Genomic DNA, 14,553 nt, shown 5'->3' with positions numbered 1-14,553 from the left:
ACAGAAGTGACTTTCATGGTTAAAATTGTACTAAGACTTTTGAGGAAAGGGCAACTAGATGGTACAGTGGATAGAGCACCAGCCCTAAAGTCAGGAGGACCAGATCTGACCTCAGATACTTAATACTTTTTAGCTGTGTGACCCTGAGCAAGTCACTTAACCCTAATTGCCTAAAAAAAAATTGTGAGACTCCATGTCCCAGATACCTTCATTTCTCCTCTCCTCTCTCTATTTTGTTTTTATTGACATTTATTTCCAAGTATATCCCTCTCTTTTCCCTATCCAGGAAGCTATCTCTTGCAATAAACCATTTGGCTTTCTACTGCATCAGGCTAGCTTGCATTTTGTTATGTGAATATTCAAATCTTCTCTTAATTTATACTTTCATATAACAAGGTTTCTGAAATACCCATGCTCCTTTGCTTCTGGATGGATAGCCTGCAAAATATTTTTTTCCAGGGCCCATATCCAAATGACCCTCTCTTTCTCTCTCTCATACCATGAGGTTTTTTTTCTGTGTCATTCTCTCCCATGGTTGGCTCCAAGGACCTAGAGAAGGTGGCAATTGCTGTGTTTCATCCTTTGCATAGTGTCACAATCACAGAATGCCTGAGCTAGAAGGGCCTGGGAGCAGGGAATATAGAATGTCAGAGCTGGAAGGGACTTTGCAGATCTTGCTGTCCATCTGACAGGTGAGCTCGGTGACGGGGAATTAATCTAGGAGATACTTCTCATACCAACAACCCATACTTCAGATGCCACTGACTTCAACACAGCTGCTCCGTCCAAGGGGGAGATCTGGTTTCATGAAGCTGCTGTTACTGCATTCCTCCTGTTAATCTCCCTAGGGTGGAAATTCATACCAGAAACCCTGAGTCTGGTGCATATCTGGGGAGAGCAGGGATTCTCTCTCCCCAAAATGGGGCAACTTGGGGACAGTCATGGTCAAGGTCAGTGTATTCCTAATAAGGATGCCCTGACTGGCTCATTAAAGGTCTTCACTGTTTTCAGAGAAGATCTCCCCCTCCTTGAATAGGTCTGGAAAACAGAGTTGAAAATATGTCTCCCGGTAGACTATCAATGGCAGCGGACTACCTTGACCTGAAATGAACTGTAAGTACAAAAATGTATAGTGGGAGAGAGAGACAGAGGCAGAAACAGAGACAGAGACAGAGAGATAGAAATATAGAGAGACAGAGAAAGAGAAAAAGAGAGAGCCAGAGAATGAGAGAGGGGAGGGGAGGATAAGAGAAGACAAGGGAGGGGAAGGGAAGAGGAGGGGAGAATGAGAAAAAAGAGAGAGCCAGAGAATGAGAGAGGGGAGGGGAAGATAAGAGAAGTTAAGGGAGGGGAGAATGAGAAAAAAGAGAGAGCCAGAGAACGAGAGAGGGGAGGGGAGGATAAGAGAAGACAAGGGAGGGGAAGGGAAGAGGAGGGGAGAATGAGAAAAAAGAGAGAGCCAGAGAATGAGAGGGGGGAGGGGAGGATAAGGGAAGACAAAGGAGGGGAAGAGAAGAGAAGGGAGGATAGGGGAGAGGAGGAGAGAGGAAAGAGAGACACAAACACAGAGAAAGCTTACTACGTGTCAGACATCATGTCAAGAACTGGGGATTCAGATAAAAGTGAGGGAGACAGTCCTTGCCCTAATGGGTTAAGACCATACTTAAAGGGGAAAGGAGTATGCAAAGGCATATTTCATTTGTCAGACAGATAAAATAAAAGCTCACTTATCAGAGCTGACTCCAAGGGTGACTCACCTGTCAGATGGACAGCACGATCTGCTAAGTCCCTTCCAGCACTGACATTCTATATTCCCTGCTCCCAGGCCCTTCTAGCTCAGGCATTCTGTGATTGTGACATTTTGCAAATGATGAAACACAGCAATCTCCACCTTCTGTAGGTCTGGGGAGCCAACCATGGGAGAGGATGACACAAAAAACCTCACTGTATGAGAGAGAGAGAGAGAGAGAGAGAGAGAGAGAGAGAGAGGGTCATTTGGATCATCTGAAGAGATACTTTGATAGTCAAAATAGAGAAGGCATGGGAGAGTGGACTGGGTAGTTTTATTATAGTTCAAACACATAATAATGATAAATAATAAAATAATAGTGAATAATATATAAAATTAGGAAGTTTCTTGATATTTAATATCCAAATATCAATGCAATCAACAATAGTTTACATTATACAGCTGGATGAGACAGTGAATAGAGTGGTGAGCCTAAAGTCAGGAAGAAATGAGTTTAAATCTGGCCTTAGATACTCACTAGCTGTGTGACCCTGGGCAAATCACTTAACCCTATTTGTCTCAGTTTCCTTAACTGTAAAATGAGCTGGAAAAGGAAATGGCAAATCACTTTAAAATCTTTGTCAGAAACCCCACAATGAGTCAGTCACATAGCACTGAAAATAACTGAACAAACCATTATACAGGCACTTTCTTAGTTACAGAATATCTCAAAACAAATAGTAAAGTAGGTTGACGAAGAAACTTTGTTCAGAGAATAACTTGTCTGAGAAGGAACAGCCAGAGTGTTGGGCTTGGATGGAGGAAGAACTCCCTATCCACTACACAGATAACAACATATCCACATAGAGATTCATCTCAATAGCTATGTACAAAGACACAAATACATACCTACATACACATACACACAAATAACAGTCTATCTATATGGATATATATTTATTTTATTTAACAGCCTGGACTAGGGGGTAGGCAATCATATGTAGTGTGACATGCAGAGAACATAATGATGGCCATTTTAAAACTTTTTCTTTTTTTTTATAAGTGTACATGTCTTTAATGTTAGGAAATTCCACTTTCTTCAAAAGAAAATAAAAAAGAAATAGATTTATAGACCATTCTATATAAATTATAAATCTTAAAGGATAAAATTTAATTAATTTCACTGATTTTTTTTAGACTCAGTTTTGTATTTTTTTTTTTTTGTTTTTACATCTTAAATCAAGCTAGTTTTGTTTTGTTTTGCTTTTAAATCCACAGAAAGCTTCTACAAATTTGTAAACAAGCACACTTATTTAATACTGGATTATTTTTTAGTCTTATACATATACCCATTCATGTATGTGTCTGTGTGTAAAAACACATTATATAATGTGTATATATAGGTACACACAGAGATATAATGTTACATAGCGATATCCAGATATAGTGTTACATAGCGATATCACAGGCATTTACCTATGCAATAATAAGAAGTTACATTTATGTTGCACTTTATGGTTTTAAACATATTTTCTCTGCACCCAAACTGTGAGGTAGATAGTACAAATGTTATCAATACACCCATTTCATGTATGAGAAAACTAAGTATCCAAGAAATGTAATGGTTAGTAATAATCACCTACCTGGTAAATCCCACTTTGTTGAAATCTCTCAGCCTCCTCAAACGATTGTGTGCTCCATCATATCATGAGCAGTTAGGGAAGAGAGAATTTGCTCTGAGGGTTGAAAGAGGTAAAAAGTGAGGTGAGAAATGAAATCAGTGAGTAGATGAAGAGGTTCCAGGATGCTAGGAAGAAGGATGAATATTTAATTACTTCTTCTTTAAAATCCCATGTCAGATTCTACCACCTTGGTGAAACCATCTTTGATACATCCACTTCTCTGCCCTCTATTATGTATTTCTTCAAGTCATCTTTTTCTTTTGGGGTTTTTTCATTTTTGGACACAATCAGATTTAAGTGGCTTACCCCAAGCTATATAGCTAATAAGTATCTGAGACTAGATTTGAACTCAGTTCCCCTCGACTTGAGGTCTGGTGCTCACTTTGACATTTAGCTGAACTTCTAAGACATCTTGACTTTTGCTTTGCCACTGGATTCTGATGTCTCTGGAAGAGAGTGAGGCTGAAAACTTGGCACAGCTCTGTCTCACTTAAATCCCATTCATGTGCAAGTTAAAACATCACTCTCATTATGTCATTGGTCTTCATGAATGAAGAATGAACAACAATAAAAATAACCCCTTTTCCCACATCAATTGAAGAGGATTTCCTCCTTCTCAAATTTCTTATAGGGTTTCCTATATTTCTTTTACCATTTCTTAGGTATTGCTTTATATTTAAATTGATTGTATATATTCCTTAGTCAGTCCTTCCTCCAATAAATTGCAAGTTCCTTGAGGACAGGAACTGTTTTTTATTTCATCTGTATCTCTAGAACCTAGCAAAATGCCTTGTGTATAATAGGATAGAGATAGAGACTGGAACCATAATTTCACAAGTAAGTGAAATCTGTGGAAGAAAATAAAGTCTACTAATGCAAACGACTATCTCCCAACTTAGCCTTAGGGAGTTGCCTAGATCAGTAAGAAATTAATGACTTACCCAAAGTCATACAACCCATATATCAGAGGTAGTAAGCAAGCCTTGAGTTACACTCAATCTTTCTGGCAATGAGATCAGCTTTCTACTCCTATGCCATGATGCCTCATTATACAAAAAAAGTGCTAAATATTGCTTATTGAATTCTAAAGAATCAGACACAGAAAGAAGTTTGTAGTCTCATTGGGAAAGGAAGAATAGCACTTAAGAAAGCTTTTGTGAACAAGAAAAGATAAGACAAGATGCTCTACAATTGGAAATTATGTCATCACGAAAAAGGGTTGTGAGACTGGAGAAGGGAGTAATGGGTGTGGGCTGAAGTAGCAGTGGAAGGCTTCACCAAGAGGAGATAGACAGGAGAACCAAAGGAAGACAGGAAATGGGAACAGCAGATGGAGGCAGGTTAACTTTATAGACCATTCTCTTGGTAATTGAACAAAAACACATCCTCCTTGGCTCCTCGTGGGAAGGGAAGAAAGGGTACCAGCAGGATAAACTCATCCAATTTTGAAATATCCACCTTTTCTTCTCTTAAAATGGAAAGTGGGGAAATGGAGCTATGAAAAATTTGGTAAGGGGAAAAAATTGGTATTTTAGGAAGGGAGGGAAATGTCAGTAGACTGAGGTAGGGCAGGAGCTTATTACAAACATGGGGAATGATGGAAAGAAACAAGTATTTATTAAGCACGTGCCAAGTAGAGGAAGCTAGGAGTTACAGTTGATAGAACAGAATTTGCCCACAACTAATAAATTTCTGAGGTGGGATTTAAACTCAGGTTCTCCTTACTCAAGGACTTCCTCCATCTGCTGTTCCCATTCCCTGTCTCAGTTCTTCTTCTGTCAAATGAAGGAAATAGTAATTATTCCAGTAACTTTGCCAAGAAAATCTCCCCAGATGTGGTCATGAAAGATTGGACATGACTGAAATGATTCAGCAACAATATGTGCCAAAAACTTTACAAGAATATCATTTGTTGTACATATATAAACTATACAAGATTGCTTATCACCTCAGGGAGGAGAGAAGGATAAAAATTGGGACTCAAAACATTTTGAAAAAGGCTAAAAATTATTTTAACATGTAATAGGGGAAAATATTTTAAATGTAATATATTTTTAAAATAATTTAATCCTCACAACAACCTATTATTATCCCCACTTTACAATTGATGAAACTAAGACAGGCAGAAACTGAAAGACTTGCTCAAGATAAGCCTGATCTCAGTACTTTCTGACTCCAGAACCAGAGCTCTGTCCATTAGCTGCCTCAATACTATGAAGACAGGTTGAAAAAATGGGCAAAATGGTGCTTCACATGCCAGGATAGCAAGTTTAGTGTTTTTAAAATAAGCAACATCAAACCACAGAGCAGAGGCCAAACATGGCAGAGTTATATAATAGAATAATTATTTTGGTGGTGGTATGGAGAAATAATTGCAAGTGGGAAGCCTCCAGGGTAGAAGAAAACCAGTTAGGAGATTGTTATAATAGAGTCAGAGAGAGGAAATGAGGGCCTGAATTTGAATAGTGCAGTTTGAGTGGAAATATGTGAGGAAAAGGAAAGAATTCAAGGTCGCGCTGAGGTTTTAAACTTGAAGAGGCTGGTACTATGAACAGAAAGAGAGCATTTAGGGGGAGAACAGGTTTAAAAAGAAACAATAGAAATCTGATTTGAAACTTGTTGTTTAACCTACAACAGGGGCATTGAGATGATGCTATCCATCATGTTATAAGAAACATAGAACTGGAATTCTGGGGAGAGATCTAAAGTAGCGTTTTGGGTTAAGAAATAATTTGTTTCTTTTTTATATGAATTTTACTTTTTTCAGTGAACAAGGATTTCTTTTTAAAATTCTTTTTTCTATTTACACTCATTAAGATAAGAGGAAAGGAAGGGAAGAAGGAAGGAAAAGAGAAAGGAAGGAAGGAAGAAGGGAGGGAGGAAGGGAGGGAGGGAGGAAGGAAGGAAGGAAGGGAGGGAGGGAAGAAAAGAAAGAAAGAGAGAGAGAGAGAGAGAGAGAGAGAGAGAGAGAGAGAGAGAGAGAGAGAGAGAGAGAGAAGAAGAAGAAGAAGAAGAAGAAGAAGAAGAAGAAGAAGGAAAGAAGGGAGAAAGAAAATCATTGCACTGTTAGGGATGGTGTCAGAGAAACCTGAGAATACTTGTATTAACTGAGATTGAGTAAAATAAGCAGAAGACATTTGTTTCTAAAGAATGGAGGGGGCGAGAAGGGAGGATGCAATCATCAGTGTTACTAGTTGACATTTATTTAACATTTTAAGACTTGACAGCTAGGAGGTACCATGAATAAACCTCTGGTTCTGAAGTCAGACCTGAATTTAAATCTCAGATACTTACCTCTTGTTTTAATCCTGAGCAAGTCACCTAGCCTTTGCATCCCTGTTTCTTCAAATGTAAAATAGAACTAATAGTAGCACCTATCAGCAAGGTTATTATGAAGATAAAATGAGTTAATACTTGTAAAATGCTTTGTTTCCCCTTTCATTTCTTCCCTTTAAAGTGCCATATTAAATGTGTTATTAGTACAAAGGATTTTACTATATTATCCCTCTTGAGTTTCACAGCAACTCTATGAGATCGTTACTATAGACATTATACTTACTGAGCCTCAGGAAGATTTTATTTCACCCATTATCAGAAAAGAAGAAATGTAGGATATCTTTCTGAGGCCATCTTCAGCATGCTTGTCCCTCTGCTAAACTGTTCTTTCACCAAGAGAAAGTGGAGACACAGAAGAGGGTCTAGGATAGACAGAACCTCAGGAATTGCCCACATATAGGTAGCAGGAAAAGGAAGAGAATCCAGTAGAGGAGACTAAGAAAGATCAATAAAGGCAAGAAGACATTATGAGAGCATGATTAAGGAGAAGAGAATATCAGGAAGAAGACATGCATATATATGTCTGTGTATATATGATATATATCTTGTCAGATTCCTTTGATGTATTGATTAGTTTTGATGAAGACTTTTTCCTTTTTTCCTTTCTTCCTTTTTTCATTCTTTTATGATACAGTTCAGATGGAGAGGGAAGAGAAAAAAAAAGGATTGAGAAATGAAAGTAATATAAAAACAAAAGCTATTAATAAAAAATTTAATAAATGGATGAATGAATGAAACAGCCAACAGTAACAAATTTACAGAAATATCAAGAAAGATAAGGATTCAGAAAAGGTTTCTCTTATAGCCTCCTACCCGGAAAGGGACCTACAATATGCCCTCTCTAAAAACTTGCTGCTCAGTTGTCTCTACTCTCATCTTTTCCCAAGATGCCTTTCTGCAACATCTTCTATAAACAAACTGAGACCAGAGACTCTTATCTGTGTATCCTTCATGGTCTCCGGAGCACTGTGGGCACAGGGCCCCTGTTAATGAACAGATGACCAGGAGGATTTAGATGGCCTTCATGACCTTGGCAGTGATTCTCAAGTTTCTGGATCCAGTGTCTGATGCCCCACCCAGGTGAGTGCTCACCTTGATAAAGTCCCTGAAAAGACAAAGCAAAGGGACAGACAGGTTTTGTTCTCCTTTGGCACCGTCACTCTCTGAATACTGGTTTTGTTTGAGCCCAGGGACTGGGAACATTCCACAGCCCTGGGAACTTGCCGCTTCCACAAGGTCAGACTTTCTTTTAAAAGCATTCTTTATTGGAAAGTCTCTCTTGAGTGTTCCCTTCTCCATTAGTGCTCTTATGTAACTAATAGGTAGACCTAGAAACTAAAACATATGGTGTCCTGAATTTCCGACCGAGGCTGGCTGCCTTACATTTTTAGCCTATGCTGATAGACAGGTTTTCGAATATGCACACATCCCTGCTTCATAGCAGCATTTATGCGCTCTCATAGGATTTTTTTTTTTTTTTGAACACTCCATTAGGCTGGGGTGGCAAAGGGGTAAAAATAGGATTTTATTGCAAAGAGTAGTCAGTCTTCTGAAAAAACTCTAGGTCTAGAGGCAGGGGACTTAAATCCTGACACTGAATACTGTTGTGAGTCCTGGAATGAGTTTTTGGTTCTTAAAATAATCTATAAAATGAACAAATTGAATCAGAATGACGTCTAAGATTATTTTAAGTTCTGAATCCTAAAACCTCCTTGAAAAGAAAGACCACTGCTTAAAGTGGTTGAGGATGAGGTCCTCCAGATAGTTCTCTCTATGTATTACAATATACAGACTGCTTCAATCGAATTGGACGGGTAGAAAAACCAGTGATCAGAGCCTTATAAAAACTGGGGAACTCACTGGTAATTACGGTCTGATCCAACCTTCTTATTTGACAAATGAGGTGACTGAAGTACAGAGAGGGGAAATGACAACTAAGATCACATCATGAATAAGCTTGAACTAGATTGTATGTGTGGATATGAATGTCAGGCCTGCTGCAAAAGAATTTTGTTGTTGATTGTGGTCTGGATCATTTGGTTTCATAATATAAGAGATCTTAATGTAGAAATCCCTGTCTACTATAATTTCTAGTATGAGAAAATTGCCTGGGGCACTGAGACTAGCCTAGTCTCACAGCCAGTAATGTGTCATAAAATTTAAACCTAGATTTTCCTACCATCTATATTAACTCTATCCACTAAGTACATTACATGGATTTGTTGATCTTAGGCAACAACCTCCTCTCCCACTCTCCTAATCCTCCAAGAAAAGGAAGACATACAGTGAATGGAAAGAACTTGAGCTGTAGAGACTGGATGAACTGGGGTCATTCTCATCTTTGACATGCACCAGTGATGTGAGCCTAGACAATGCTCCTTACGTCTCCTAGCTTAATAATGAGTTTGATAATTATTATTCCCTTCCATAAAAAAAAAAGACTGGAAAAATATCAATACTTATAGACATGAAAGCCTGCTTTTCCTCTTCTACAAAATCTTTTTTTTTTTTTCCTGAGGCAATTGGGTTTAAATGACTGACTTGTCTATGGTCACAGAGGTAGGAAGTGTTAAGTGTCTGAGAGTAGATTTGAACTCAGGTCCTCCTGACTTCAGGGCTGGTGTTCTAACCACTGTTCTACCTTGTTGCCCCACTATAAAATCTTTTTGAGAATCATTGACCCTTTTACAAAGGCGTCCTTGATGAAGAATGAAAAGGAAAGAGGCTGGCTTTCACAAATATTCAACATCAGACAAAAATCATATGATCACATCTTTGGAGTGATATGATTGACTCCCCCTGTGCTTGTTATTTGAAGACTACAGTTTGGGAGAGCAAAATGCCATCATAATCTACCTCTGTACCTTTACCCTATCTGTCCCCCATGTCTGAAATATTCTCCCCCCTCACTTCTATCTCTTAGCTTATCTGAGGTCCTCCAAATTCTTTTTTTAATAGATGGGACATTATGAAGATTGCACCAGCTCTGGAATACCTTCCTGAGAATTTTTTAAATGAATTTCATAATCATTTTAAAGAATTATCCACATTATAAAATTATTATTATTATTATTATCATTTAAGTTTTATCTCAGTTATCCACATAGGAAAAAGTGGATAACAAATTCTCACTGACCCAACCAGAACCTCAACATATAATTAGATAGCTAAGCCACAGAGTTGGTGCTTAAGCACACAAACATTGTGAAGACAGTAAAAATGATGAACCAGGATCGGAACTGAATAGTACTAATAGAGCAGACTAGGTTGCCTTTGGAAAATTATTCAGTGCTTTTAATAATCTCAAATTTTTCCTCCTGTTTTGAGTTAGTTTGGCTTCAAATGCTGTCTCCAAATAACAAAAGTTACAGAACACCCAAAAAGCAGTAGAGAATTGAAAGATGGGCATAAACTTAAGACTGTAGCATATTACCAGTGGAGAATTATATTCTAGGAGCATGACCAATGATTAGAATTCTTAATCTTTTAAAATTATTCTCCATTGGTTTGTACAAATGTTATATTTATATATTTGAATACGTGTTGCATCCCCTCAATAAAATATAAACTGTTTCAGAGCAAGAATAATTATTTTTGACTTTGTAGCCCCAGAACTTGTCTTAGTACTTGGTATATAGTCAGCACTTGATAAATGTTTGTTAATTGACTTGAATTGGATTAAATCGATTAGATTGGATTTAGCCAAAAGTGTGTCTTAAATAGGGAATCATTTTTTTCTATTTGCATTTTTCTATTTCCCCCCAAAATGTGTAAAAATAATTATTAACATTTATTTCTCAAAATATTTTAAGTTCCAAATGCAAAGAACAAATTTAATCCATGAAGTTTTGATTGAGTATTGACTTCTTCATTCAGCCTCATGCTACTAGGAAACATGATTTTAACATAATTAAAAATTAAAAAAAAAAGAATCCAGGTTCTAGAACCAATTAGAAATCATGCTTCATTAATCAAAAATACTGCAAATTTTTAGAAGAAAAGAGATTTAAAAAAAAAAAACATTTCTTATCCAGTCATCTATATGGGGATCTCATTAATGTTTCGGTCCACTGGTACAGATCACAATTCATTCATGACTTATTTTATGACACTTTAATCTATGGCATACTTTAAATTCCCCAAAGGAGAGCTACCTAATACCTATAGGCTTGCTCTACATTTTTTAATAAACTGTGGGTTACCAGTATAGTACTCAAGACTGTTTTATCTCTTGCCCCTCGCTTTTCCCTGCGTGACCAGCTTACCTCCTTTTCTGATTAGACATTTTCTAGATAATAGACTTCTTGCCATTTCCTGCATTCATATCATTTTGTTGACAACAAACTGCAGCCTCCTTAAATCTGTCAAGAATGTCTTTCCATTGTTCTCTGGCTAAATGAATAATCTTGTTTCTCAGAGATCATAGTATTTCACATACCCATATAAATCAAATGGAAAGATAGCAAAAAGATTTCTTAAAATAATGAAATATGTACAAATATACTAATTTGTGATGTGACCTTCAACAAGTCTTTTTCTTTGTCTAGGATTCCTTTTCTTCATTTGAAAAACAGAGAGACCAAACTGAAGGACTTCCAAGGTCCCTCCAGCTTTAGGATCTCACCATTCCATAAAGCTAACTGACCATGAAGTTGCAGAGCATGTGGCAGTGATTTTCCCAGAAGGTCAAAGTCCTTCCAGCAATTTGTTTTGTAGGAGTAGCACTGACATTTATGTGTGTAACAAAGAATGGTGGGTGTAAACTACATTAAATAGAAATAATTGAATCCCCATACCCAGTTAATATACAAGATTCTTTCCAATCAGGCAGCCACAGATCTTTTTTCTTGAAGAATGGAAAAAACCAAGCACGATTCTTCATTAAGACATAATCAACCATCGCAGGGAAAAGATTAAATTTGACATTATAAATATTTGGTCTTTAAATCCTCTCTCTCTTTTAAATGCAATTTATTTATTTATTTAAAGCTTTTTATTTTCAAAACACATGCATGGATAATTTTTCAACATTGACCCTTGCAAAACCTTGTGTTCCAAATTTTCCCCTCTTTCCCCCCACCCTCTCTCCTAAATGGCAAATAATCCAATATATGCTATCCATGTTAAAATATATGTTAAATCCAATATATGTAAACCTATTTCTACAATTATCTTGCTGCACAAGAAAAATCAGATCAAAAGGGAAAGAAAATGAGTAAGAAAACAAAATGCAAGAGAACAACAACAGAAAGAGTGAAAATGCTATGTTGTGACAGTCTTTAAATTCTGGCTTATCAGTTCCCTTTTCCTCTAAAAAGATATCTACCTCATGGAAGAGATGGTTTCAGAGAAACTTGAGAAGAACTTATGTGAGCTGATGTAACAAAGTGAGCAGAAGCAGAACAGTAATACAACAGTAACATTGTAAAGACAAATCTCTTTCAATAGACTTAAAACACTCATCAACACACCAACCAACCCTACAGTCCAGAGAGATTCATTTTGTTTTTCATTGAATAAATAAAATTTAGTATAAAAATATTCCTGCTTCTCTACATAGAAAGGAAGGGGAATAAACTTTTATCTAGCCCCTACAATGTGCTAGGAATTGGGCTGAGGGCTTTTTTACAATTATTACTTCATTTGATCCTCACAACTACTCTGAGAGGGAGGTGCTAACACTATGCACATTCTACAAATGAGGAAACTAAGGCAAACAAAGTCCCACAGCTAGCAAGAATTTGGAGCTGAATTTGAATCCATATCAATAGATATTGAATCCAGGTCCAGGTCTACTGCACAATCAGCTGTTTCCAAAGTGGCTTGTGTGTGTGTGTGTGTGTGTGTATGTGTGTGATGTACCACAAATTTGGTCCACAGGTCTTTTATTTTCTTCTTATAATAGAATTTTTTTTTTTTTGATAAAACACTTCCTGACAAGTCCATATGGATCAGATGCATATTAACTGGATCTCTATTAAAAGCAACGATGAATATGGAAAGATAGCTAATAATCCTATAGCCAGCCTTAATGAGTTCAGTATGAGATGGCGACTCCCCTGTTCTCAGAGTATGAAATGTATTTCCTCTTTGCCCAGGCTGGGTTACTTCCTTGACTTTACAGAAGAAGTAAAACTGGGAAGGACAATTAATATTTTTGGATAACAGATTCAGGGTTTAAAAGAATCTTGGCAAAGTAGAATGTTGGAAATTTAATATAGAAATATATTTATAAAGTTTACATTTGGGTTCAAAAAAGTCAATTTTACCTGGCATAAGATAACAAGGTAGTATAGCTAGATAGCAGTTTGTCTGAAAAATATCCAGGGCTTTTCATGGGCTGAATATGCAATTTTAGTCCATAATGCAATATTCTAGTCCCCTCTATGGAGCTGGGATCCCATCAACGTGGACCTCTGCAGTGATACTTCGCCCATCTTCTGAGATTCTCACTCATCAGCAGGGTTCTTCTTCAATTTCCTTCAGCTCATCAGGAAGGTTCTACCTTCTGATGCCTGAGGCCTTCCTCATATAGATCTTGCAGCCAGCCATTGGTCTCCCCTTCCACTCTCCATGTGACTGGCCCATCTCCCTTTCCAGTCATGCATTCCTCCATGACATCCTTTCCTCTAGTCCTTTTGTGTAAATTCTTTGTTTATAATGTTTTGCAAGCTGTTCATGCCCACAGTATGTCTTTCCCTTGTCCTTTATATGACCTTCAACTTTAATTCTTTGTTGATCAGAGTGTTCTATTACTCATAGCCATTCAATTTTGCTGGAAGAATACTGGGTGGAAAATATGGTCCTTTGTTTCAGGCAGAAGCTTGGGGCTATTAAAAGAACTCTGCAATTTCCTAAGTGTAATCCAATCTGCCTTCTTCTTCCTTTTGCTTCACTCTAGTCCCATTTCTTTGTCCATTTGCAATGTCTTTCTAAGATACAGATAAAGGGGACAAGTTCTACAGGTTGTTGAATTCAAATTCTTAACATAATAGTGGATATTTACATAGTGCTTCAAAGTTTGCTGAGTAACTTCTATATATTATTTCATTTATTCTTAACAATACCCTCTGTAAAATAAAACATTTATTAGCCTCATTTTACAGCTTGGAAAATTGACAAAAGTTATGTCATTTGCCTAGGATCTCACAGTTTATATTCTGAAGCCAGATTTGAACTCATATATATTTCTGAAGTTAGATTTGAATTCAGTTCTTTTTTTTTTTTTTTTTTTTTTTTTTTGGGTGAGGAATTTGGGGTTAAGTGACTTGCCCAGGGTCACACAACTAGGAAGTATTAAGTGTCTGACACTGGATTTGAACTCAGGATTTAAGGGCTGGTACTCTATACACTGTGCCGTCTAGCTGCCCCAAACTCAGGTCTTTTTGACTCTAAATTCAGCAAGGTATCTACTCAGTCCCCCATCTGTCTCATAATTTAGGCCAGGGGTATCAAATGGGTGGGCTGGTAATACTCCTGAATACTGAAGGAGCCTGATTGAAATGTACTTGGGAAATAGTTAACAAAATAAATGAAAATACAATAAGACATAAATAATATTAATGTGTGATTTTCTAAGTCAACATGAGAGTAGAATGGTTGTTTGAGAAGGACCAGCACCTTTTCTATGAGGGCTTGCTGAGCCCTTTTCAGGGCAGCTCATCTACTTTTAGTGTCATCTCTTACCCAGTCCTCACCTGTGGCTCCAACAAGTTATAGCACGCACAGCAGTGACATTCCAGTAAACAGTCTCAGCAGAGGGACCAAACCAGAATGAGGGGTGGTCACAAATTCAGGCCAAAAATT

The 14,553-nt window shown here is 37.3% G+C and overlaps 1 long non-coding RNA gene across 1 annotated transcript; it reads left to right on the top strand.

The window, feature by feature from the left end:
• Positions 1–917: 917 nt before the first annotated feature.
• LOC127559249 (uncharacterized) lies at positions 918–11,694 on the top strand. The gene is made up of 3 exons (XR_007953092.1): positions 918–1,113; positions 7,635–7,827; positions 11,295–11,694. It is a non-coding gene; the product is annotated as an uncharacterized LOC127559249 (long non-coding RNA).
• The last annotated feature ends 2,859 nt before the right edge of the window (positions 11,695–14,553 follow it).

The sequence above is a fragment of the Antechinus flavipes genome, chromosome 4, assembly GCF_016432865.1.
Source record: "Antechinus flavipes isolate AdamAnt ecotype Samford, QLD, Australia chromosome 4, AdamAnt_v2, whole genome shotgun sequence".
Taxonomy (NCBI): domain Eukaryota; kingdom Metazoa; phylum Chordata; class Mammalia; order Dasyuromorphia; family Dasyuridae; genus Antechinus; species Antechinus flavipes.
This window is presented reverse-complemented; position numbering and strand designations above follow the sequence as displayed.